The sequence below is a fragment of the Saimiri boliviensis genome, chromosome 14 (assembly GCF_048565385.1).
Source record: "Saimiri boliviensis isolate mSaiBol1 chromosome 14, mSaiBol1.pri, whole genome shotgun sequence".
Classification (NCBI taxonomy): Eukaryota; Metazoa; Chordata; class Mammalia; order Primates; family Cebidae; genus Saimiri; species Saimiri boliviensis.
In genome coordinates, this window is record NC_133462.1 from 18,546,460 (window position 1) to 18,574,102 (window position 27,643).

Here is a 27,643-nt window from a genome sequence, read left to right on the forward strand (position 1 = left end):
ATATATTCAAAGGACTATCCAGACTGAATGATCAGAACACACACACACACACACACACACACACACACACACACACACAATCCCAGGAGATGGAGAAAAATACATAAGTCTGTTCAAAGAAACTCACCGGAAGCCCATGTGGCTAGATGGCTGCAGCAAGGGAGAGTGCATCTCCAGATGTAGCTGGTGCTCAAGGGGCTGTGTGGCCACAGTCAGCCATGTGCTTTTTAGTGTGATAGGAAGCGGGGAATGCTGTGTTCTGATTCTCAGTTTTGAAACATCCCTCTGGTTGTTTCACAGAGACTGTCAGTGTTAAAGAAGCAGAGAAAGACCAGGTACACTGGTTCATGCCTATAATCCCAGCACTTTAGGAGGTCAAGATGGGAGGATCACTTGAGCTCAGGAATTTGAAACCAGATTGTGTAATATTACAAGACCATGTCTCTACAAAAAATAAAAATAATTAGCCAGGCACGGTGGCACATGCTTGTAGTCCAGCTACTCGGGAGGCTGAAGTGGGAGGATCACTTGAGTCCAGGAGTTCAAGGCTGCAGTGAGCTATAATCACACCACTGCACTCCAGCCTGGGCAACACAGCAAGACTCTGTCTCCAAAAAAAAAAAAAAAAAGGAGATAGCTGTTGCTATATCGAAGGGGAGATGGTACTGGCCCAGGGTGAGTACAGTGGAAGGAAAGGAGGATCCTAGTGAAGATTTATTTCAGCTCACAAACAAACAAGACTTGCTGGTGGACTGGCCATGGGTGTGTGGGAAAAAAGGAAGATTTAAGAATGACGTTCAAAGAGCCTCATCAGTTTTTCCAAACTGATTTTCTGCCAGATTCAAATTGTGTACAACACATCATTAACAACAGTTGAGCAAATGCTCAATGTTAAATAAATTCAATAAAGTCACTGCTCCATTTTTTTGAGAAAAAAAAAAGACGTAAATTCACAGTATGTATACATATATGTGTATGTTTCTGGTTTGAATAAACGGATAGTTGATGATGTCATCTGCCAATATGGACCACTACCCATCAGTGGATAGCAGAGAAACAGGCACACATAAAGATACTGATGGTTTTGATTTGTATACACAGTTCACTAAAAACAGAGCTGGCCTTAGAAGTGTTTTTTTGTTTTTTGGGTTTTTTTCTTGCTTTTTGTTTTTTCTGAGACAGAGTTTCACTCTGGTTGCTCCAAGCTGGAGTGCAATGACGCAATCTCGGCTCACCGCAAACTCTGCCTCCCGGGTTCAAGAAATTCTCCTGCCTCAACCTTCTGAGTAGTTGAGATTACAGGCATGCATCACCATGCCTGGCTAATTATATATATATATATATATATATATATATATATATATATATATATATATTTATTTCTTTTCTGGCAGACAGCACCAATATAATTTTGCATTTTTTTAGTAGAGATGGGGTTTCTCCATGTTGGTCAGGCTGGTCTCAAACACCCGACCTCAGGTGATCTGCCAGCCTCAGCCTCCCAAAGTGCTGGGATTACAGACGTGAGCCACCGTGCCCAGCCCAGAAGTGTTTTAAGTCCTAACATGAAACGCTATTACCCCAAGTCAGGTAAGTTAAAATTACGGTGGCAACAGAACCCTATCTCCAGCTGCACCTTTGTTACTTCATGCAACAAACCCAGATATGGCTGGCTTTATGGGTGTGTGACCCCAGCAGCTGTGAGCCCTTCTCTTGGCCAAATGCTCCATTGCTGTCTTGAAATTTGAAATCATTTTTTCTTTAAACTTGTATTTTATAAGTGAAGTCAGGGCCAGTGGAGCAGGCATGTGAGCAGAGGAGATCTGAGCCATGCGTGTGCCTGTCACTCCTTGTCACAGCATCCTCATACAATAACCCTGATGCCCCGTGAGCACAGGATTCCGGTGGACCAATGATGCATGCAAGTTCAGCAAGATAGAAAGCAAGTATAAAGTAAGCATATTATCACATCTAGAAGGGAGTAAGCAGGGACACTGACAGTCCTCAGAGGCCCCTCCATTAGAGCCAGGAGCTGCTTCCAACACAGCAGAAGGCAGGCAATGAAATGCAGAAAGAAACACAAAGACCATGGAACCCTCTCACATTCTTTTTTTTTTTTCTTTTTTATTTTTGGAGATGAAGTTTCGCTCTTGTTACCCAGGCTGGAGGGCAATGACACGATCTCAACTCACTGCAAACTTCGCCTCCCAGGTTCAAGCAATTCTCCTGCCTTAGCTTCCCAAGTAGCTGGGGTTACAGACACTCGGCTAATTTTGTATTTTCAGTAGACAAGGGGTTTCTCCATGTTGGTCAGGCTCATCTCAAATTCCCGATCTAAGGTGATCTGCCCACCTGAGTCTCCCAAAGTGCTGGGATTATAGGCGTGACCTACTGCACCCAGCCTTCTTCTTTTTTTTTTTTAAAAAAAAAAAAAAAAAAAAAAAAAACAGGGTCTTGCTCTGTCACCCAGGCTGGAGAGGTGTGACCTGATCACAGCTCACTGCAGCCTTGACCTTCCAGGCTTAAGTGGTACCCCCACCACAGCTACCTGAGGAGCTGGGACCACAGGTGCATACCAAAAACTGCCCAGCCAGTTTTTGTATTTTTTGTAGAGACAGAGTTTTGCCATGTTGCCCAGGCTGGTCTCAAACTCCTGGGGTCAAGCAATCTGCCCGCCTCGGCCTCCCAAAGTGCTGGGGTTACAGGCATGAGCCACCAAACCTGGCCACATTCTTTTTTACTTGCCACACTTCCCTGAATTAGCCAACTAGGTATGTGGAACAATGTCATGGAAAGAAACAGAAAGACAGGGCAACCCACGGTTCCTCTTCCTTTCGTTCCTTCCTTAGTCATCAGTAAGTCAAAGGCAGAATATTGGGAGAATGTGCACATGTCAAGATATGAAATGAAAACAGTTTAAGTTGGTTTTGTGCAGCATTTCCACTGTCCTGGTAAGAATGAATAAAATACATACAAATAAGCCAGGAAATGCAAGGTGTGTCATTTAGTGATTCCAACGAGTGAAATGACCTGATACTTGCATTTCAACCTGGCATGAAGCTGCGCATGGTGGCTCAAACTTGTAATCCCAGCATTTGGGAGGCTGAGGCAGAAGGATCGCTCGGGCAAAATAATGAGATCATATCTTGACCAAAAAAAATTATTATTATTATTTTTTTATATGGAGTTTTGCTTTTGTTGCCCAGGCTGGAGTGCAATGGTGTGACCTCAGCTCACCGCAACCTCCACCTCCCAGGTTCAAGTGCTTCTCCTGCCTCAGCCTCCTGAGTAGCTGGGATTACAGGCATGCACCACCACGTCTGGCTAATTTTTTTGTATTTTTAGTAGAGACGGGGTTTCTCTATGTTGGTCAGGCTAGTCTTAAACTCCCGACCTCAGGTGATCCGCCCACCTTGGCCTCCCAAAGTGCTGGGATTACAGGCGTGAGCCACCACACCCGGCACCCCCCGAAAATTTTAAAATTAGTTGGGCATAGTGGTGTTCACCTGTAGACTCAGCTGCTAGGGAGGATCGCTTGAGCTCGGGAGGTTGAGGCTGTAGTGCGCTATGATTGTACCACTGCACTCCAACCTAGGCAACAGAGCAAGACATTCTACTTTAAAAAAAAGAAAAACCAAAAAAGAATGTGGCATGAGAAGTGTTCCATCTGGTGGCTCTGAGTGTTGGGCGTGGGGTGGATGTGAGTTAAGTTGTTGCCTGTGCTTTCTGTCCCCAGAACCTTCAGCTGGAACAGAGCCCAAGATCTGATGTCCTGACTTCAGCATTTCTATAATTCCTCTGTGCTGGTCTCGCAAGTGGCAGATTTGGTGTTGCTGCATGCTTCACAGCTCACCAAACTCCGCTTAGTTCAGGCGTCCCCAAACTACGGCCCTCAGGCTGCATGCGGCCCCCTGAGGCCATTTATCCGGCCCCCCCACCGCACTTCAGGAAGGGGCACCTCTTTCATTGGTGGTCAGTGAGAGGAGCACAGTATGTGGCGGCCCTCCAACGGTCTGAGGGACAGTGAACTGGCCCCCTGTGTAAAAAGTTTGGGGACGCCTGGCTTAGTTCATCCAGGTGACTGTGAAATAGGTCAGACTGCCTGTTATGATCAGTGAGAAGTAATTCTCACCATGGCATCTGGCACCCAGGAACACGCTGGCCTCTCCTAGCCTGACAGAGGCCCAGGTGAGCCTTTACCAGCAAAAATGCCACGGGCTCTCCACTTGCGGGCCGGGTGGAGGACACTCCCAGGTGGGCCTCTAATAATGATCAGTGGGTGAAGTTAATTCTGACCACAAGTAAGGACCCTGGCAAGGCCTCCCAGGCAGAATGCCAGGCTGAGCAGTCCATGTGATGTGGAAGACAATGACATAGATACCCACTGTCCCCACAAAATGACACTGACTTTTGTCGCTGTGTTTTACATCATCAAGGTACTTCTCTGAATCTTGCTTTCCCTCAAATACATCACAGGCCTCCAGGCCAGTGAGCAGTGCTCTTAACCCACTCGTTTTAGAGGCTGATGAGGCCAAGAGTATGGATGTGCCATATTTTATTCTATCATTCCCTGAAAAATGGGCAATCGTTTTATTTCCAGGGTTGATTTTTTGTTTCGCCACTGCCAACAATACTGCAAAAATACCCTATTGTAATTGGGCTATTTGTTTTTCTCTTCTGCAGGGTAGAGTCTCAGGAGTGCTGAGTCAACAACTGTATGAAATATGACGTGGTTACATTATGGAATGGTTTCCAAGTGAAGGTGTAGAACTGCACGTGTAATATATGCTTGTTTGTGTATTGAGCATCTCTGGAAGAACATATGTGACAGGGGTGTCCTCAAAGGAGGGGACTGGGAGATGACAGGAAGGGTAAGAAGACTATTGTATACATTTTTTGTACCACTTAAATGTTTTATCACATGCATGTACTGGCTCATTCAAAAAAAAAAAAAAAGATTTTTTTTCAGCTCATGCTCTAAAAACGCTGCAGTGATTCACATGTCCTCCAGCAACCTGGGAGAGTACTGAGTTGAGCTCATTAATGCCCTATATTTTTCTCCTTCAAGGTCGTTCCCCCTTTTTCTTTTTTGAGGGGGCCTGGTATGAGCTGAAATGTGTCAAATTTTACTTTCTCATAATCTGCGACACTTCCTATTCTTGGGTAGGAAGAAGGCAAAGTCCCAGAGATGCTAGTTTTGACAACTGGCCTGGCCCAGCACCTCCCAGCAGCACCAGACAGAAACCAGGCCAGGGTCGAAGCAGGAGGCAACAGGAGCTTGGAGGTCATGCTGTTTTAAACTCACACTGGCCGAGCTGCCCTCACTGGCTGTGTGGACTAGAGTCCCCCAAATGCCCAAAGCCCCTCAGAAAGGGCAAAGGGGGCCAGCAGCAGTGGCCACTGCCTGTGGGACCTGCATTCTCAAGAACAAGGCCAGAAACAAAAAGGAGCAGGGCACAAAGAAGGTGGAAGAATCAACTTCATACAAACAAGAGGCCTCTCGTTCACTTCCTGCAGGTCCAACCTCCCTGCGAGGCTGGCCCAGAACCAAAGGGCACGCCAACCACTGCTTTCAATCCTCAGGAAAACAAAGCTGACCTAAATGCAGACAGCGAGGGCCCGAGAATGGCAGGAAATCCAATGTGATGCACCCGCTGCTGCAAGGTTGGCTGGAACTCTGGACTCACCTGCGGAGCGGGGGAAGGATGGGAGGAGAATGGACTTGGCTAGATGAGAAAACAGCTCTGCAGAAGGCAGGGGATGGAGGACAAGAAAGAATCTCAGGCCAGGTGCGATGGCTCCTGCCTGTAATCCCAGCACTTTGAGAGGCCAAGGTGGGTGGATCACGAGGTCAGGAGTTTGAGACCAGCCTGGCCAACATGGAGAAACCCCGTCTCTACTAAAAATATAAAAATGAGCCGGGCGCAGTGGCAGGCACCTGTAATCCCAGCTATTCATGAGGCTGAGGCAAGAGAACTGCTTGAACCTGGGAGGCAAAGGTTGCAGTGAGCTGAGATGGCGGCACTGAACTCCAGCCTGGACGACAGAGCGAGACTCTGTCTCCAAAAAAAAAGAAAAAAGAATCTCAAAATCAGCAGCAACTCTACATGCTTCAGTTGGTGGACTGAGGTTGGATGCTACTGTTCCACAGCCTGGGAGGGAGACAACTCTGCCTCTCACCCGACGCTCTGGCCTGGGCTAGGCTGGGAACAGGGGAGGCTCCCTGTACAGCACCAGAGCAGGGGCCAGCCTTTACTCAGACGCTTCCCTCCACCTGAAATGCCCTTACCCTTCATCCCTTAAGACTCACGGTAGCTCACACCTGTAATCCCAGCGCTGTGTGACACCAAGGTGGGAAGAACACTTGAGGGCAGGAGTTTGAGATCAGCCTGGGGAACACAGTGAGACCCCGTCTCCGCAAAAAGTAAAAAAATCAGCCATACGTGGGGCCAGCGCCTGTGGTCCCAGCTATCAGGGAAGCTGAGGTTGCTTGAGGCGGGAATGTTGAGGCTGCAGTGAAACGAGATCACACCACTGCACTCCAGCCTAGGTGACAGAGCAAGACCATGTGTCAAAAAAAAAAAAACACGTAGCCCAGCAAGGATGTGCATTCATGCATTTTGGCTGGAGCAGCCTCTGTGAGTGGGAGAAATGGGAGACAACCTGTGTCTGTCAGCAGAAATCCAGCAATGATGCAGAGACGTGGGAGAATCTTTCACGTCTCTCCTTCCCTCATTCTCCACAGCAAGTTCATCAGCAAACCCTGTGGCCACTACCTCCAAAATACATCCTGAATCATTTCCTTTCTTCCTCCCTCCCAGGCCAAGCCACCACCATCATTTTTCATCTAAGCAACTGCATGAGATCCCTCTCTGGTCTCCCTAAGGCCACGCTTCAGGCTTACCTTCCTAGATTCTACTCTCCACCCACAGCCAGAGGGATTACAACCAACAGGGATTGCCTCCAGCTGCTTTCCAGATTAAAGTTCTTCAGCATACCTCTGGCCTCATCATCTTCCCCCATCACCCAAAGGCTCCTGCCACACTGGCTGCCTTGATCTTCCAATTTTATTCCTGCCCCAGGACCTTTGCATGTTTGGCTCTAGCTATTCTCAAGGTAGGCTTCCTCAGGGAGGCCTTCCCTGACCACCGAGCTTAGGAAGCTCCTACTTCCATCTATTTTTATTCCTTACAGAGCAGCAACCTTTTCAAGAGACAGGTTCTTGGCCATGCCTGTAATCCCAGGCTCATGTTTGTAATCCCAGCTACTCCGGAAGCTAAGACAGGAGAATCATTTGAACCCAGAGGCGGAGGTTGCAGTGAGCCGAAATCACGCTACTGCACTCCAGCCTGATTGACAGAGCGAGACTTCGTCTCAAAAAAATAAAAGAGGTTCTCGCTGTGTCACCTTGGTTGGAGTGCAGTGACTTAATTTTAGCTCATTGGAGCCTTGAACTCCTGGGCTACAGTGATTCTCCGACTTCAGCCTCCTAAAGTGCTGGGGTTGTAAGCGTGAGCCATCATGCTTAGCTCATTTTTCAATTTTTTATGGTCAGTAGAGACAGTCTCATTATATTGCCCAGGCTGGTCTCAAGCTTCTGGGCTTAAGCAATCCTCCTGCCTCAGCTTCCTCAAGTGCTGATATTACAGGGCTGTGTTCTTAATAGCCCTACTAAAGGGCTGCTGCTGGGAGGGGGTCTGGAGGGAGAGGGCTGAGCAAGGTCATAGACATCAGTATAAGACATAATTACGAGAGACGGGGAGTATCAGAGATGAACGGAGAGAGATGGAAACCAATCTCAACAGGAAACAGAAGTTTGATCTCTTGTGTGGCAAACGACTATGAAAAATAAACAAGCAGAAGGCTCTCCATTCGCCTTACTCCAACCCACCAAAGTCTCACACTGGACAGCAGGGCTTTGTGACATGATTAACCATCCATATCATCCATATCACGCCATCATAGGAAACCAGACCCTGTCCTGCTGGCCACTGGGAAAATCCCCAAAGCAGATGGGGAAGCAGTGTGGCGATGTGGCCAGGGAGTGCCATCTTGGTGGTCAGCTAGAGCCGGGATCAGATCACAGCTCTGCGGCTTAGCAGTGTGGGACCTGTGGCTGGGTACTAGCCCATTCTGAGTATCCCGAGCTTCCTCATCAGTAACATAGTGGGAGTAGTAATATTCATCCTCAATAGGGCTGTTGGGAGGGTTAAATGAGGTAAAAGCAATTGAGCGGTTGGCAAAGTGACTGGCACAGAAGGACCCTAAAAGCACATGGGCAAAGCTGTTATTACAACTGAAATACTGAAGACATAAACGACATTCTCGACTCCTTATGTCTGAGAAGGTCGCTTGGGCAAACTGGACTCAGCATACGGCCTAAGTGGTGGGTCTCTCCAACGGAGATTGCCTTCACGCTGGAAGTTTCCTTCCCTCTCTACCTATTCTCCATGGAGTAGCAGTCCAGAACAAGTCACCCAAGCAAGGACAGACAGATCCCAGACAGCTGGAGAAACGTGTGGAGCAGGGAACCTCCTCAGTGCTTCACAGGCAGAGCCCAGCAGAAGAGACCTGGCTAGTATCCCTAACTCTCAAGGGGACTTTGAAAAAGGAACGTGGCAGGCATGGTGGCTCATGCCTGTAATCTCAGCACTTCGGGAGGCTGAGCTGGGAAGATTGCTTGAGGCCAGGAGTTCAAGACCAGCTTGGGCAACATAGGGAGACCCTGTCTCTACCCAAAAAATTTTAAAAATTAGCTAGGTATGATGGCATGCACCTGTAGTCACAGCTACTCAGGAGGCTGAGGCAGAAGGATTGCTTGGGCCCAGAATTCAAGGCTGCAGTGAGCTATGATCCCCTCGCTATACTTCTGTGTCTAAAGGAAAAAAAAAAGAAAGAAAGAAAAAGGAAGAGGGGTAAAGTGAGAGTTTTGGCCGGGCACAGTGGCTCACACTTGTAATCCCAGCATGTGGGGAGGCCGAGGACAAGGTCAGGAGATTGAGACCATCCTGGCCAACATGGTGAAACCCTGTCTCTACCAACAATACAAAAATTAACTGGGCATGGTGGCCCGTGCCTGTAATCCCAACTACTTGGGAGTCTGAGGTAGGAGAATAGCTTGAACCTGAGAGTCGGATGTTGCAGTAAGCCGAGTTTGTGCCACTGCATTCCAGCCTGGAGACAGTGCAAGACTCTGTCTCAAAAAAAAAATTAGGGGGCGGGGGGAGAATTTTAACAGCTTAAAAGGCAGCCTAGGGTGATTTCTCACCTCTTCCCCAATCAGAACAGTAGTGGGCCTTGCAGTTCTTCATTTCTTAGAGTCCATGAAAGACAGACCTCTGGGGTCCTGAGGTCTGCATCTGTAACAGGAGGATAACATTCACTCTTCAGACCCACTCACATTCATTCCACATGCACTCATAAAGCAACTGCTATGGGCCAGGCACTGCTCTAGATGCTGGGGATACAGAAAGAAACAAATCAGACAAAATCGCTGCCTTTGCAGAGCTCACATTCCAAGGAGGATGGTATAGAAAGCAAACAAATATATAACATCAGACCATGATAAATGCCAGGAAGAAAAACAAAGCAGAAGGCAGAGTCAGGGAGGGCCATTTTAGACAGGTCCCTGAGGAAGGCCTTTGGTAGGTGGTGTCGCAGAGACCTCAATAAAGTAACTAAATCATATATGCACACACACAAAGATACTTACACACATATAGCTAAGAACACAGTGCCTGCTATAGAAAACTAAGGTGATCTAATTTGACAGTTAAGAGTGCTGTCTTAGCTCACGCCTGTAATCCCAGTAGTTTGGGTGGCTGACGCAGGCAGATCACGAGGTCAGGAGTTTGAGACTAGCCTGATCAACATGGTGAAACCTGTCTTTACTAAAAATACAAAAAAATAGCACACTCTAATCCCAGCTACTCAGGAGGCTGAGAAAGGAGAATCGCTTGAACCCAGGAGGCAGAGTTTGCAATGAGCCAAGATCATGCCACTGCACTCCAGCCTGGGCAACAGGGTGAGCTCTGTCTCAAGACAAAAAAACAAACAAAAAAGGGAGTGCTCTCTCAGGGTATGCTTGTTAAGCAAAAAGCAAAGGCAGAAGAATAATTAATAACAATAATAATTAATAATAATAAAGAGTGCTCCAGGGCTGGCACTAGAATCTTCACAAAACCTGTACTCCCCACATTTTCCAAAATGTGCCCCCCGAAAATTACAAATACAAGATTTGTTTTTTCCTTTTTTGAGACAGAGTCTTGCTCTGTTGCACCGTGCTGGAGTGCAATGTTGTGATCTTGGCTCACAGCAATCTCCGCCTCCTGAGTTCAAGTAATTCTCCTGCCTCAGCCTCGAGAGTAGCTGGGATTACAGGTATACACCACCACACCAGGCTAATTTTTGTATTTTTAGTAGAGGTGGGGTTTCACCATGTTGGCCAAGCTGGTCTTGAACACCGGACCTCAAATGATCTGCCTGCCTTGGTCTCCCAAAGTGCTGGGATTACAGGTGTGAGCCACCATGTTCTTTTCATTTTCCTGCTTAGCAGTACACACCAGACACAGAAGGCCCCTCCTATCAGGGCCTTACTCTACCTTCCCAGCTGCATGGTATTCCACTGCACAGACAAACCTAACCGATTCCTCTAGTGCCCTATTAAGGCACATACAAGCCATTTCCCCTCTACTGCTCTGACAAGCACTGTTGTAATGAATAACCTTGAACAAAGATCATGTCTCACACTTGGGAACATCTGTAGGTGAAGCTTCCTAGAAGTGGAGCTGCTGGGGCAAAGGATGGGTGTGTGCCAGCTCTGACTCAAAGGAATGGCCAGAGTCCCCTCCAAAGTGACAGTTCTGCTTTCCCTCCCACTAGCTCCGGAGAAGCCTGCCTGCCCCTCCATACCCCTGCATCATAGCCCACAGCATGTGCACATGCCCTTCTGAGAGGTGCAAAGTAGTATCTCAGCATGATTTTAATTGGCATTTCTCTTACTATGCCCAGAGTCAGGTATCTTTCCATGTGTCTGAGAGGCACTTCCTGCTTCTACAGATGCCGCCCATGTCAGTGTGGGGGGCTGTCATCTCCCTGGACAGTATTCTCAAGCCCTCCTACCTTTCTTGCCCTCTCCCCTCTCTTATGTACCCCACTCTCTATACTGTAAAAGGCGTGAGGCCCCACATCCTGCAAAGACTGCAAGGTCAAGTATGATTGGCCCTGTCTGCTTCCTGCACCTTCTACGGCTCCATTCCCTCCTCACTCACGCTACTTCATGTCTGGGCCTTTCAGTTCTTCCAGACTGGCTCTACCCACCTCAGGGTCTTTTTATATATGCAGTCCCCAACCCCTACCCTAGACTCACTCCTGCCACCACCACTCCCCTAGACTAGCAAACTCCTACTGATGCTCTCAGTCTCAGCATCACCTCCCTAACTACTTACATGACTTGGCACCCAGTTTTTTTTCCTCCACCATTCACTGTCTGTTTATTTGGGTGCTTTTTTTTTTTTTTTTCTTTTAGACAGCATCTCACTGTCACCCAGGCTGGAGTACAGTGGCAGGATCATAGCTCAACCTCCCAGGCTTAAACAATCTTCCCACCTCAGTCTCCTAAGTAGTTGGGACCACAGGTGTGGACCACAATGCCCGGCTAGTTTTTGTATTGTCTGTAGAGATAGGGTTTCAGCATGTTGTCTGGGCTGGTCTCTAACTCCTGGCCTAAAGCAGTCTGCCCGCCTCAGCTTTGCACAGTGCCAGGATTCCTAGCTGAGTGATTCAGACAAGTCACTGTGCTCCATTTTCCTTTTCTCCTTATTCATTCATTCCCTTAGCAATGTTTAGTAAGGTGCATATTTGGTGGAAAGGGCCATACCTTTAACAAAACAGACTTGGTTCCTGCCTTTATGGAGCTGACATTAAAGGGAGGAGGATCAGGTCAGCTAAGTAGCTCAGGAAAGAAGGGTGGGGTGGGCTTCGAAGCAGGCCCCTGGGAGTGTGTTGAATGAGACACCTGAAAGAGGAGTCAGCATCAGCCAGGCCACAAGACGTGGGGTAGCAGGAGCATGGCAGGAGAGCCAAGAAAGCAGCCCAGGAGCAAGGAGCAGACATCGTGCATTCAAGGAGCACAAGCCCAGCAGGGCACAGGGATCTGCATGATGAGGTGGGGGAGGGCGGCAGGCAGGGCCAGAGCACACAGGGTCTGGGGGGCCGCACTGAAGAGCTGGCCATCCTGTAAGGAGCTGCAATGAGATTTTAGTATCACTACGGTCGAGAAGTGTAGACCAACTGCTGTCCTTTGGCATCCTGCTTAAATGATTGCAGCTTAGAGGTCCTATGAAGATGTTACAGTAGGCATGTGGCAAGGAACAGAGCAGGCAATGACCTCATCCTTGCCTGTAGCTGATTGGCCAGGAGTGGGTGGGAGGCACCTGATCCAGCTAAGCCTGTTACAAGAACCCCTTCCTCAGCCCCAGTTAGTCCAGAGGAGACATCCTCCCCTCCTGGGGTTACTTTGGACTTGGGCTGAGAGAACATGGGGTGACTGTCTTTGGGGGCTTGTACTGCAAGGGGTACCGCTCAGCAGTCTGTGATGGCCAGGCTTCCCGTCTAGTATAAGAAAAAGGAGAAAGAGAAACTGAATATTAGAAAATGAATAATGCAGATCTAAAGGTAGGGAGTGAACAAGTGAGGAAGAGAATGCAGATACAGTGGCATGCGTGTCCTGGATATTCCAATCCCAGCACCCAGCTCCCCCTTCCCCTATGGGAGGTTTTGCAACTAGCCTGCTAGTGTGAGCTCACCCCTCTTATTAGTGATTGGTTTGGGGAAGATCACATGACCAGTGCTAGGTCCAATAAGAGAGGAACTCTGAGGTTTTGCATGATGGTTGGGGGACAGATACCCTCTCTAACACTCAAGACAGGGATAAGGACACAAGCCTGAACAGGTACTGGCAGCTGGTGTGCAACTTTCAGGGGGAGCCAGGTTTGAGAATGACACTGACATCAGAGGGAATAATCAAAAGACAGAAAGAAAATGGGTCACTGGCAATAGCCCGAGGCTCCTGGACCAGCCAGTCCAGACATCTGCCCCACCTCTGGGCTTTCCAGTTGAAGGAGCCAATCCTTTCCCCTAAAATTTATGTCTGTTTGAGTTGTTGTTTCTGCTACTTGCAACCAAGGAACTGACTAGTCATGAGGCTTTGCTTCAGGTCTCTCAGGTCTCTGGGCTGCCCCAGCAACCTCTGGTTAAATGCCCACTTTTTGCCGAAATTACTGCAATACAGGAATTTGGCCAATGACTCAACTTGTCCACCGCCTCTCCAGCTCTAGAATGGGGATAATTATATACACTTGATTGAGCTGTTAAATGGATTAAAAATGATTTAAAGACTGTCTAGCACATTGTTAATTCTCAGCACGTTAGCAATTATTATTCGAAAGTACTGAAGGGTGGCTGAAAAGTCCCAATCCCAGGGAGCAATCAGCCACACCCCTCCCCCATCTTGTTTGTGGTCCCTTTGTTCAGATCAGCAAGTCCCTTCTTCACAAACAGTCCCAGAGAACAGCTAGCCCAGTTTCTGTCAGAAGGGTGGCAAATCTGGCCTAGGAGTAGGGATGGGGGGTGGATCTGAAATGAAAGAGATTTGACTCAACTTCTCCGGTAGCTGGGTGGTGGAGGAAGCCCTCGTGAGCTCATTTCTCCATCAAATACAAGCTAGGGTTTAAAGTTTCAAAACACAGGCTGGGGCATGCTGGCACAGTCCCGAGAGAGGACAAAGGAAAGGGACGGGATGGAGGAGAAACGGCGACACGGCAGGTTCCACTACGAGGAGGCTCCCGGGCTGGATTCCAGCCACATCTGCTCTCTGGGCAGCTATGAGGCTGCAGGAACAAGGGACCCCGCCACGTCTGTATTTACAGCTGGGAACTGGCAGTGGCACGGGAAACTCGGAAATAAACTCCAGTCAGGAAGTGAGAAGTGCAAGATGCTTCCATAGCAACGCCCATCTGGGGATCCCTGACCACAGCTGGAATCATTCAGAAGCGGGGCTTATCGAGAGATGTACACCAAATTCATGTTTTCCATTTGCACCTAGAATATGACACTTAAACTATACTTCCTTGGGGAGCCTCTGTGAATAATCCCCCTGTACTACAGCTCAAAAAATCCCATTCTTCTGCAGAGCACTTAGAACACATGACTTATCCATATGGCTATGTGGTTCTTGTGTATTCTCCCTGGCTGTGGGCTCCACCAGGGAGGAGCTGTACCTGCCTTGCTTATTGGTACCTGGCCCAGAGTAGGGTCTTCAGTCAATGTTTACCAAATAAACTCTCCTGTTTTTGTTTTATTTTTATTTTGTTTTTTCAGATGGAGTCTCACTCTGTCGCCCAGGCTGGAGTGTGTGATCTCGGCTCACTGCAACCTCCACCTCCTGGGTTCAAGCAATTCTCATACCTCAGCTTCCCAAGTAGCTGGGACTACAGGAGTATGCCTCCACACTCGGCTAATATTTTTCTATTTTTAGTAAAGATTGGGTTTCACCATGTTGATCATGCTGGTCTTGAACTCCTGGCTTCAAGTGATCTGCCTACCTTGGCCTTCCAAAGTGCTGGAATTACAGAGGTGAGCCACCGTGTCCCACCAGTACACCAATGTAACAGCAGCATTATTCACTATAACCAAAAAGTGGAAGCATCACAAGTGTCTGTCAACAAACAGATAAGCAAAATGTAACATATATGTCATTATTATTTAGCCTTAACTATGAACTGAAATATTATTTAGCCTTCAAAAGGAAGGAAGTTCTGATACATACAACATGAATGAACCTTAAAGACATGATACTAAGTGAAATATGCCAGTCACAAAAGGACAAATACTGGATTCCACTCACAGGAGAGACAGCCGTCAGTCTCATGGAGACAGAAAATAGAAAGGTGGCTGCCAGGGGCTGGGGGTTTGGAGATGGAGAATATTGTTTTTCAAATACGGAGTTTCAGTTTGCAAGATGAAAAATGTTTTGTGCATGGATGGATGATGACGGCTGCACAACCATGTGAATGTACTGAATGCCACTGAAGTGCACACTTAAGGTACATTTTTTTTGGTAGGTGTATTTACCAGTAAACAACTGGACATAGTAACAGAAAATTAAACACCTGACTTCTAGATTACCAAATGAGCTGTGTGTATTTTCTTTTTTATAGTTTCCTTTTACAGTTTCCTGACAAATAAAAACTGTTTAGGCCGGGCGTGGTAGCTCACTCCTGTAATCCCAGCACTTTGGGAGGCTAAGACGGGTAGATTGCCTGAGGTCAGGAGTTCGAGACCAGCCTGGCCAACATAGTGAAACCCTGTCTCTACTAAAAATACAAAAAATTAACTGGCCATGGTCTCACGTACCTGTAATCCCAGCTACTTGGGAGGCTGAAGCAGGAGAATCACTTGAAACCAGGAGGCAGAGGTTGCAGTGAGCCAAGATATTGCACCACTGCACTCCAGCCTGGGCAACAAGAGTAAGACTCTGTCTCAAAACAAAAAACAAAAAACAAAAAACCTATTTATACTTAAAGTATGCAACTTGTATATATGTATATATTATGATAGAATCACCACAATCAAGCTATAGCTAATTATAAAATAGAAAAAATTGGCCAGGCATGGTGGCTCACGCCTATAATCCCAGCACTTTGGGAGATCAAGGCAGGTGGATCACGAGGTCAGGAGTTCAAGACCATCCTGGCCAATATGGTAAAACCCTGTCTGTACTAGAAATACAAAAATTAGCCAGGCATGATGGGCAAGCGCCTATAGTCCCAGCTACTCGGGAGGCTAAGGCAGAAGAATCGCTTGAACCCAGGAGGTGGAGGCTGCAGTAAGCCAAGATCATGCCACTGCACTCCAACCTGGGTGACAGAGCGAGACTCTGTCTCAAAGAAATAAAAAAGAAAAAATTTACATTATCCATATCATGCCACAATAAAACTTTTAAATGGTTAAATGGTAAATTTCATGTTATGTATATTTTATCATAATTAAAAAGTACTAAAAAAAACTGCAGGGCCCAGCATGATGGCTCACACCTGTGATCTCAGCACTCTGGGAGGCTGAGGTGGCACGATTGCTTGAGCCCAGGAGTTTGAGACCATCCTGGGCAACACAGCAAGACCCAGTCTCTACAAATAATAAAATACATTAGCCAGGTGTGGTGGGGCATGCCTGTGGTCATAACTATTTGGGAGGCTGAGGCAGGCGGATCACCTTTGCTAAGAGGTTGAGGCTGAAGTGAGCTATCATTTCCCCACTTCACTCCAGCCTGAGCGACAGGGCAAGACCCTGTTTCAAAAAAAAAAATTTGTTTTAAGTTTTAAAAAATCTGGTTCTTTCTCAAGATCAGAAGAACTACAAATGAATTAGAGTTCTTTCATCTCAAGAGAAAGATGGAAGAGAACATGAATATCTAGAACAAGATTGGGCAGGTGGAGGAATGGAGGTTGAGGGATCATCTTTGGTATCAAGAACTGTTATAGGCCTCTAGTATACCTTGAGGAAGGTTGGGGTGCAAACTTCTCTGGACACTCCAACATTAAGCAGAGAGCTTCATTCTCAAATAACTCTACTCAACCTCCCCAGAAGCCAAGCTCCCATGATTTCTTAACTTTTTAACATTTTTCCTGTTTATGAAAGTAGTATATGTTTTATAAATATAGATATACACATACATTTATGTTCCAAAAAACTTGGAACATAAATGTACAAAGAAGACTATAAAGTTACCTATACTCTCCCCACCAAAGGGTAACCACTGTGAAGACACTGATTCATTTCCTTCCAGTCTCTTTTTTTTCTCCAGCATGAGTGCGTATATAGAGTAGAAAAGAGACATTTTCCCTCTTTAAAGTATTTTGCATGCCCAAGCATGAGAAAAGAAGAAAAAAACAGTCTTTTGCCCCTGCTTTCCTAGGAGATTTTGAACATTGAGTGAAAAATAATATTTTTCAATGGTGAAATTAAGCCTGTTTCTTCAAACCATGGACTGCTGGGGAAAAACGTGCTTCCCTCTTCCTCTCCTCTAATTTCTGCTTCCATCTGAACCACTATTTATAGACCAATGGTTTTTATTTTCTTTTTTTTTTTTTCTTTTTTTTTTTTTTTTAAAGATAGAGTCTCTCTGCTCACTCTGTTGCCCAGGTTGGAGTACAATGGGGCGATCTCGGCTCACTGAAACCTCTGACTCCTCAGTTCAAGCGATTCTCCTCCATCAGCCTCCAGAGTAGCTGGGATTACAGGCACCCAACACCATGCCCAGCTAATTTTTTATATTTTTAGTAGATACAGATTTCACCATTTTGTCCAGGTTGGTGTCGAACTCCTGACCTCAGGTAATCCACCCGTCTTGGCCTCCCAAAGTGCTGGGATTACAGGAGTGAGCCATTGTGCCCAGCTGACCAAGATTCTTCTTTTTTTTTTTGAGACGGAGTTTCACTCTTGTTACCCAGGCTGGAGTGCAATGGCGCGATCTCGGCTCACAGCAACCTCCGCCTCCTGGGTTCAGGCAATTCTCCTGCCTCAGCCTCCTGAGTAGCTGGGATTACAGGCACGCGCCACCATGCCCAGCTAATGTTTTGTATTTTTAGTAGAGACGGGGTTTCACCATGTTGACCAGGATGGTCTCGATCTCTTGACCTCGTGATCCACCCGCCTCAGCCTCCCAAAGTGCTGGGATTACAGGCTTGAGCCACCACGCCCGGCCCTGACCAAGATTCTTAATCCTAACTGTGCATGCCCATTACAACAGGATACGGTAATTGTGTCATAGCCACTACTAATTGAGGAACAACTGCAGAAGAGGCAGTTTCAAACACTTTAAAAAATGGTGTCAGCGCCGGGCGCGGTGGCTCAAGCCTGTAATCCCAGCACTTTGGGAGGCCGAGGCGGGTGGATCACGAGGTCGAGAGATCGAGACCAACCTGGTCAACATGGTGAAACCCCGTCTCTACTAAAAATACAAAATATTAGCTGGGCATGGTGGCGCGTGCCTGTAATCCCAGCTACTCAGGAGGCTGAGGCAGGAGAATTGCCTGAGCCCAGGAGGCGGAGGTTGCGGTGAGCCGAGATCGCGCCATTGCACTCCAGCCTGGGTAACAAGAGCAAAACTCTGTCTCAAAAAAAAAAAAAAAAAAGGTGTCTAATTTAATCCTTAAATCCTACAAGGCAGGTACTATCATCATTTTACAGATGAGGAAACTGAGGCACAGAGAAGTTAAGCAACTTTCTCAAGGTCACAAGGCCATTAAGTGGGGTGGGGGATTTGAATTCAAGGACATCTGGCCCCAGGTACCTTCTTTCCCCTGGTCCACACTGCTTAAGACCCTGGCAGTCATGACCAAGTATAAGCTTCATTCAGGGCTAGGTTCCCAATGTCCCTATCACCAGGTTTGTCATGATTTTTCATACTTCTCTCCAGACTCATCCTGCTTCCTAAAGGAAATGAGAAATTACTGGAATTCAGCAGAAGTGAGACAGCCGGAAGCTACAGCTGACCACACGCACATGTGGGTCTCCCACTGGGCTACCCAAGAAACATTCTTAAACGATGACCTTTCTGGAGCAACCAAGGGTCAGTTTCTGGGTGGATCGCCCGCCTGGACTGAGACCCACCCAGTGCCAGATGGACTGTGGAGGCCACTCCCTGAAGTCCACAGGCAGTGGAATGGAGAGCAGGTCGAGCGCTGGAAAACTCAGCCCACCACCTACTTCCATGTACAAATGGAGAGACGGCTGGGGGCAGCCGCCTATTTAACAAGGATGGGCAAGGACTACTCATGTGTGTCCAGGAGCGGGCCTGGAGTTAGTATCTGGTCACTCTGGAAGACTGGCCAGTTACTCTTTTTTTTTTTTTTTTTGAGACACAATCTTCTCTGTTACCCAGGCTGGAGTGCAGTGGCGCGATCTCAGCTCACTGCAACCTCCACCTCCCTGGTTTAAGCAATTCCCCTGCCTCAGCCTCCTGAATAGCTGGGATTACAGGTGCTGGCCACTACACCCGGCTAATTTTAGCCAGTTACATTTTTGCTGTCATTACACAGGTCCCAGAGAAGAGTAGCTTGAGGCTCCCTCCACCCCACGGTAAAACCAGGTCCACCAGCGAGAGGGATCCCAGGAGTCAATCACTGGGGGGTTTGGTCTCCTCTTCCTGAGCAGAAAAGACACGAGAAATTGATGCTTTGGCCTGAAATCCACTCTGTCCAGCTACTGAACCAGAAAAGGTCTCCCCACAAAGGGGATCACTGGAGCAAATGACGGGGTGAATGGAGAGCTGCAAGGCGGTCAGTGGTCATTTACCCAACACCACCCTGACCACCCTGGCTAGGGACCTTCCCAACTGCCTGTGGGCAGCAGGACTGCAGTGCTTTTCACAGTCACACTGTGTGTGTGTGTGTGTGTGTGTGTGTGTGTGTGTGTGTGTGTGTGTGTGTGTAAGACAGAGAGAGAGAGAGAGAGAGAGAGAGAGAGAGAGAGAGAAGGCTGGTTCTTGTTCTGTTAACATGCTAAAGAAAAGAAAAAAAAAAGGTTGGGCACGGTGATTCATGTGCTGAGGCAGGTGGATCATGAGGTCAAGAGATTGAGACCATCCTGGCCAATATGGTGAAACCCTGTCTTTACTAAAAATACAGAAATTAGCTAGGCATGGTGGCATCTGCCTGTAGTCCCAGCTACTCGGTAGGCTAAGGCAGGAGAATCGCTTGAACTGGAAAGGTGGAGGTTGCAGCGAGCAGAGATCCCACCACTGCACTCCAGCCTGGAGACAGAGCTAGACTCAGGATCACGAGGTCAAGAGATCGAGACCATCCTGGTTAACATGGTGAAACCCTGTCTCTACTAAATATACAAAAAATTAGGTGGGCACGGTAGCGCGTGCCTGTAATCCCAGCTACTCAGGAGGCTGAGGCAGGAGAACTGCCTAAACCCAGGAGGCGGAGGTTGCGGTGAGCCGAGATCAGGCCATTGCACTCCAGCCTGGGTAATAAGAGCGAAACTCTGTCTCCAAAAAAAAAAAATTGCTAAAACAGTAGGGAGCAAGGTGCAACAAACTCTCATGTACCCAAAAATCATGTAGTATTTTAAAGCAAATACCAGATATCATCTAATTTCCGCTTTATGCATTTCCATTTGCAGCTCTGAAAAACATGGACATTTTCCTACATGTCCATAATATTAGGCTGGTTCCATTACTGATCAAAATTATTATGTCCCACCACATGCTCCTGGAAAAAATTATTATGAATTCTTTCCTAGAAGATAAGACACAGGACTGGCAGAGGAAGAAGGAAATGGGTCATCTCAGCCTGCAGTAATAGAGTAATGCCTTTCTGGAGGGACTCTTGGCAATACAAATCCAAAAAGGTTTAATAAGCCGTGAGTCGCTTCTGACTCAGCTCTTCCATTCATGCACTCATCACAAAAATACTTACTGATGTCTACCATGTGCCTGGTAGTGCCCTAAGCATTCTTCTCTCTGGTACAGATGTGGAAACTAAGGCACAGAGAGGTAAAGCCACTTGCCCAGGGTTATCCAACTCTTACAAGCCATGGCTGGGATTTGAATCCAAGCAGTCCAGGTTTAAATGGCAACACTAGATCCTGGCAAGATGCCATTTGGGGCCTTCTACCAATTGGGAGACTAGTACTCTAGATTCCAAAGACCACTCTCTCTTTTTCTTTCTTTTCTTTTTTCTTTGAGATAGAGTCTCATTCTGTTGTCCAGGCTGGAGTGCAGTGGCGCAATCTCAGCTCACTGTAACCTCCGTCTCCCGGGTTCAATCAATTCTCATGCCTCAGCCTCCCAAGTAGCTGGGACTACAGGCATGTGCCACCATGCCTGGCTAATTTTTGTATTTTTAGTAGACATTGGGTTTCACCATGTTGTCCAGACTGGTCTCAAACTTGTGACCTCAAGTGATCCTCCTGCCTCAGCCTCCCAAAGTGCTGGGATTATAGGTATGAGCCACCACGCCTAGCCCAAAGAGCATTCTCTTAACAGTACTGGTGAATGCCTACCATGTGGAATCTTCCCAAACCCTATGTATGAGGCAGGGATGATTACATTAGCCCCATTTTTCAGACAAGAAAACTAAAGCACAGAAGATGAAAGTACCTATTAAAAGTTGTACATATACTTGTAGATATTATGTTGTATATCTAGTATCCCCACCTCATCTTCCCCCGCTTACTCTAAAATACCATCTTCTTGGATAGGCATATGCAACTGAAATATTTCCTGGGGCTGGTATAAAAATACTGAGGATCAGCCGGGTGCAGTGGCTCATGCATGTAATCCCAGCATTTTGGGAGGCTGAAGCAGGCAGATCACTTGAGGTCAGGAGTTTGAGACCAGCCTCACCAACATGGTGAAATCCCATCTCTACTAAAAATACAAAAATTAGCCGGGTGTGGTTGCGGGTGTCTGTAATTCCAGCTAATTGGGAGGCTGAAGCAGAGAGAATTGCTTGAACTCGGGAGGCAGAGGGTGTAAATGAGCTGAGATGGCACCAGTGCACTCCAGCCTGGGCCACAGAGCAAGACTTTGTTGGACTCTGCTGCACTCCAAGGATGGCGGTGGAGGATTGTGGAGATGTTGGTCAAAGTACATAAAGTTTCAGTTAGGAGAAATAAGCTCCAAAGAGCTACTGTTCATCATGGTAGCAACAATTACTAACAATACAAACATACTTCAAAATTGTTGAAAGAGTAGACTTTAAGTGTTCTCACTACAAAAAAAATAAGTGAGTTAATGCATTATATTAAATGGCTTGACCCAGCCATTCTAAAAGGTACACATATATCAAAACAGCATGTTGTACATCATAAATACATGTAATGTTTACTTATCAATTAAAAAAAATAAAGGCTGGGCTCCCATCTGTAATTTCAGCTACTGGGGAGGCTGAGGAGGAAGGAACATTTGTGCCCAGGAGGTCAAGGCTGCAGTGAGCTGTGATTGAACCACTACACTCCAGCCTGGGTAACAGAGCAAGACCGTCTCTAAATAAATAAATACAGGCTGGGTGTGGTGGCTCACGCTTGCAACCAGCACTTTGGTTGGCCAAGGCAGGAGGATCACTTGAGGCCAGGAGTTTGAGACCAGCCCTGGCAATGTAGTGAGACCTCATCTCTATACACATACACACCCAAAAAATTTAAAAATTAGACAGGCATGGTGGTGCATGTCTGTAGTCCTAGTTACTTGGAGGCTGAGGTGGGAAGATTGTTTGAGGCCAGGAGTTCAAGGTTACAGTGAACTATGATCATGCCCTTCACCCCAGGCTGGGTGACAGAGCTAAATCTAGTCTCGGAACAAAACAAACCTCTAAAGACTATAAATCCTCTTTCCACTGAGTTGATAAAACAAGAGGATCTGTACCCGAATCCAGCCTGCTGGCACAGCGAAGCCAAAGAGAGCCACAGTGGCATGTGTGAGCCCCATACTCGAGTTGTGTCTGAAACTCCCCTCCTATAGACTCCCACTTTGGGAGGCCAAGGTGGGAGGGTCAGTTGAGGCCAGGAGTTCAATACCAGTCCAGGCAACATAGCAAGACCTCCATCTCTACAAAAAATAAAAAAAGCTTAGACAGGTGTGGTGGTGCACACTTGCGGTCCCAGCTTCTTGGAAGACCGAAATAGAACTGCTTGAGCCTAGGAATTCCTGCCTGCAGTGAGCTATCAACACACAACTGTACTCCATTCCAGGCGATGAAGCAAGATCTCTAAAAAAATAAAATAACAATTTTCCTGCTACACATTGAAATAAAAGTACAGCTATGAAAATGCTTAAAGTATTTATTCACACAGCACCTTGAACAATCTGGTGGAATCCTCTGACCTTGGGAAACCTGTCGGGTGGCAAGACAGCATCACACCTGGTCGACGCGCTCCTGCCCACTCCTTTGCACACTCTCTCACATGCATTCTGGAGACACAAAGGTTAGAATGCTAGCTCTGAACACGCTCTCCAGAGGAGCTCTCCACAGACTCCCTCGTTAGGGCTCTGATCCTGGAACCTATGCATGATTTACACTTTCCGCTTATGAGGCTTCCTAGGATGGTTTAATAATAATAACCTGGCTAACACAGCGAAACCCCGTCTCTACTAAAAATACAGAAAATAGTAGCTGAGTGTGGCGGTGCATGCCTGTAATTACAGCTACTCGGGAGGCTGAGGCAGAAGAATCGATTGAACCTGGGAGGGGGAAGTTGCAGTGAGCTGAGATCGCACCACTGCACTCCAGCTTGGGCAACAAGAGTAAAATTCCACCTTAAAAAATAATAATAGCATTAAAAACAGTCAACATGCACTGAGAACTTTCTCTGTGCCAGGAGTTGCTTTAAAGCTTCATATAGATAACTTCGTGATCCCCACAGCCCCATGTGAAGTGGGTGTCATCCCCAATTCACAGATGAGGAAACTGAGGGTTGGGGGGCTGTCACTTATTCAAGGTCTCATAACTCAGATCTGACACAGCCAGGGTTTGAATCCAGCTGACTGACGGTAGGGATGCCCTCACTATTCTGCTGCCACCAGAACAACCAACAGTGACCAGGCATGACCTCTGTACTTGGTGCCATGCCTGACGCTGACCCAGCGAGTCTGAGGATCCTCCAAGGGTCACACAGCCAGGAGCACCAGACACCCAGATCAGCCAACTTCCCACACTCACACTCGCCCAGCACAACTGACCACAGAACCCGCATGTGGGCGACCTGAATGGAGCCTCCCTGAAGCCCTGGAGGACCTCCACTCCCAGCTTTCTTGCTGTCTCCCTTTAGCTCACGTTCTTTAGTCCAGAAAGGCCACTTTCCTCTGAAAGGACGAAAAGAGGCCCAGAAAAAACACATGGAGACTCACGTCACCACTTTTTAAGGCCAAAGAAGAGTGGCTGACCAATGTAGAGTTTTCTAGAACCATCCCATTCAAAACTTTTTTTTTTTTTTTTGAGACAGGGTCTTGCTTTGTTGCCCAGGCTGGACTGCAGTGGCACAATCTCGGCTCACTGCAACCTCCATCTCCCAGGTTCAAGTGATCCTCCTGTTTTAGCCTCCCAAGTAGCTGGGATTATAGGTGCATGCCACCACGCGTGGAAATTTTTGTATTTTTAATAGAGATGGGGTTCTGCCATGTTGGCCAGGCTGGTCTCAAACTCCTGACCTCAAGTGATCCACCTGCCTCGGCCTCCCAAAGTGCTGGGATTACAGGCATGAGCCACCACGTCCAGCCCCATTCATCATATTATTCTGTACAGTTCCTCCTCTTCCTGTTGCTAGGCCTCAAGCTGACATGCTTAATTGTGCGTTATGATCATGACGGCTCATGCCATGGGGCTTACTTACCTGGAGTCCCAGGGCCTGTGCTAAGTACTCCCCAGGTACTGACTCACTCAGTGAACGCCGCAGCCTTAAGAAGTCAGGACTGTTATGACCCTTGCTGTAGAATGAAGAAATGCAGCCCACATGGCGGCGAAAGCCACTTGCCCAAAGCTCTGGAGCTGAAAGTGGTGGTTCCTGAGGCCCTGCCTGTAGCCGCATGGTGACACTGCCTCCCATGAGGATGCTTTGCCATGGACCAAATACTGCATGAAATGACCTCAGTGAATTACCATCCTTTCTCCCTCCCTCCAGGCCAAGCTCAATGAGGCAGGTATTTGAAAAAGAAGTGAAGTCACTTGCCCTAGGTCACACAGCTAGTGTAGGGTGGAACCCGGACACATCTGCCTGCAGTGTAACTCCAAGCCATCAGCTCCAAGGCTCCGTGGCCTCACACCTAACTCCAAATGCCCCAAATCTCCACCCTAATCCCAGCAAGCCCCCAAGAGAAATCCATCTCCAGCTCCAAAATATTAGGTGAAGGGTCATCCGTGCAACAGGTCGTCATCACAGGGCTGTCTGGAGTGACAGAAGCCACCCGAATTGCAGGGCAGAAGGGAACCCAGCTGCTGCATTCCTGGGAACTATGACTGCACAGTCCCTGCCAAGCTGTCTGCACAATAGGCCTCCTGAACTCACATGCAGGTGTGGTGCATAAGCCTGGCTAGGGTTTTCCAGGATGACAGTGGTTGACATAGCTTTCTCCCTGCCTTCAGGTTTTCCTCCATGGCCTTTGAACTGGGGATGGGGGAGGTAGTTTTTCCCAAAACACCAGGAATGGGAACATCTGCTCCTTTCCATGCTGGCAGGGCCTTCTTCCCATCCCCAGAGAGATCAGCCGGTTTGGTCCTGTGTAGCCATCTGATGTGTCCACAGAGTGCTTAAGAGCGTGGAATTGGAAGCCAGATGACCTGGGTTCAAATCCCAGCTTTGGAACTTACTATTTTTTTTTAAAGGCCAATTAGCATTTTCTTTTTCTTTTTTTGAGACGGAGTCTTGCTCTGTTGCCCAGGCTGGAGCTGTAGTGGCACAGTCTGGGCTCACTGCAGTGATATAATCTCAGCTCACTGCAACCACCACCTCCTGGGTTCAAGTGATTCTCCTGCCTCAGCCTCCCAAATAGCTGGGATTACAGACACGCACCACTATGCCCAGCTGATTTTGTATTTTTAATAGAGATGGGGTTTCAACATGTTGGCCACGCTGTTCTTCAACTCCTGGCCTCAAATGATCCACCCACCTCAGCCTCCCAAAGTGCTGGGATTCCAGGCATAAGCCACTGTGCCTGACCCCTGCCATTTACTATTAATAGCTGTGAGATAGTGGACAAGTTACCCTCTCTCTGCCTTACTTTTCTCATCTGGAAAAGAAGGCTAATAACAGCATCAGCGCCACTGAGTCATTAGGGGGATTAAAAAGCACTCAGAATAGGGCCTGGCACTGAGCGTCTGCTACTGTTGGTACTAGTGGTCCAATTAAACACACACATGCCCCTTGAGTGGATGGAGATGTCTGCTGGGCCTCTAAGAATCTGTAAGCACTCACCAGCTACAAGGAAAAGAAAAAACAGACTCCAGTAAGAAACCCCACTGGGCTGCTGGCAGCAGAGGACACATTAGCCCAGACTGGAGCAGGGTTTTTGCTGCAGGCTGACTAGCTGAGCAAGAGCTGTATTCACCATCCACCTGCAGTTACGTGACTGTTGTATTTATTCCTCATCTCCATGCCCAGCCAGAACAGAGCACTCCATGAAGGTAAAGCTGGTATTCCAGATCCCATTGGACCTGGCTTCTGCCAAAGTTCCACAGATATTCACTTCGTGACCCTGCCTGTCTCACTGGCTGCTTTCCTCCCATATGTTCAAGGTCGTGTCCAACATGCAAGAGGCCCCCAAAAGATATGAATGAATGGAGGAATGGAGGTTTTTAGATCTTTTAACAAGAACACACACAACCTTGCCAGCCCTAAGAGAGACCCAAAAAGATCCCTCTGTCCTTACTCCAAAGTAGCTGGTGATCTGGTCCACCCAGTCACAAAGATCAAGATGTGGGTATAAAATGACCTGGGAATTCTTCCAAGGTGGTTCAACACCCAGAAGAGGCGTGGGGCTGTGGGGCAGAAACAGGAGCTGACCCCAATCCAGAATGTCACAGAGGAAACACCAGAGAAGCTGCCCTCCCCGGCTCTGCCAGGTGGAACCCTAAATAAGCATGAGGGCTGCACCGGCAAACAGACAGCACCAGGCCAAACAAAAGGCCAGGTGGGGGCTCCACGTCAACAAGCAGCAGGGAACCCCAAATCCTCTATTCTCCAATGGCCTGGCTCAGCCAGGCCCCAGCACCCACAATGAGTGCGTGGGAAGCCAAGGCTCATTCTGGCTGTGCCACCCCTACAGGCAGTGAAATGATGTAAGGGGCTAAAGAATTCATCCTGGCTGGGCACGGTGGCTCACACCTGTACTCCCAGCACTTTGGGAGGCAGAGGCGGGTGGATCACGAGGTCAAGAGACCATCCTGGCCAACATGGTGAAACCCCGTCTCTACTAAAAAAAAATACAAAAATTAGCTGAGGGCGTGGGGGCACATGCCTATAGTCCCAGCTACTCAGGAGTCTGAGGCAGGAGAATCGCTTGAACCTGGGAGGCGGAGGTTGCAGTGAGCCAAGATTGCGCCACTGCACTCCAGCCTGGGTGACAGAGTGGGACTCTGTCTTAAAAATAAAAATTTCATCCTGCTACAGGGAGGCCTGATGTGTGTTCCAGGGAATTCCCCATTCAGAGGGAGACCTTGAGCGGGTGCTTACTCGGAGCCTCCATATCTTCATTTGTAAAACGGAGCTCAAGATAGGTACTACAGAGCCAGGCGCAGTGGTGCAGTGAAATTATGCCTGTAATTCCAGCACTTTAGGAGTCCAAGGCACAAAGACTGCTTGAGGCCAGGACTTCAAGGCCAGCCTAGGCAACACAGTGAGATCCAGTCTCTACTAAATATTTTTTTTTAAATTAGCCAAGCATGGTGGTGCACACCTGCAGTCTCAGCTACTCAGAAGGCTGAGGTGGGAAGATGGCTTCAGCTCAGGAAACTGACATTGCAGTGAGCTATGACTATGCCACTGTACTCCAGCCTAGGTAACAGAGCAAGACCTTATCTTAAAGAAAAAAAAAAAGGCTGGGTGCAGTGGTTCCTGCCTGTAATCCCAGCACTTTGGGAGG

The 27,643-nt window shown here is 47.7% G+C and overlaps 1 protein-coding gene across 13 annotated transcripts in view; it reads right to left on the reverse strand.

The window, feature by feature from the left end:
* Positions 1-27,643, reverse strand: part of SIPA1L3 (signal induced proliferation associated 1 like 3) — a 293,879-nt gene that overhangs the window by 188,461 nt on the left and 77,775 nt on the right. For 3 of the 13 annotated variants that reach the window (XM_074386407.1, XM_074386406.1, XM_074386412.1), the window contains exon 2: positions 9,269-9,359. The exons of the other annotated variants lie outside the window; for them this stretch is intronic. The gene's annotated coding sequence lies outside the window, so the exon portion shown is untranslated. The remainder of the gene's footprint in view (positions 1-9,268; positions 9,360-27,643) is intronic. 13 annotated transcript variants of the gene reach the window in all.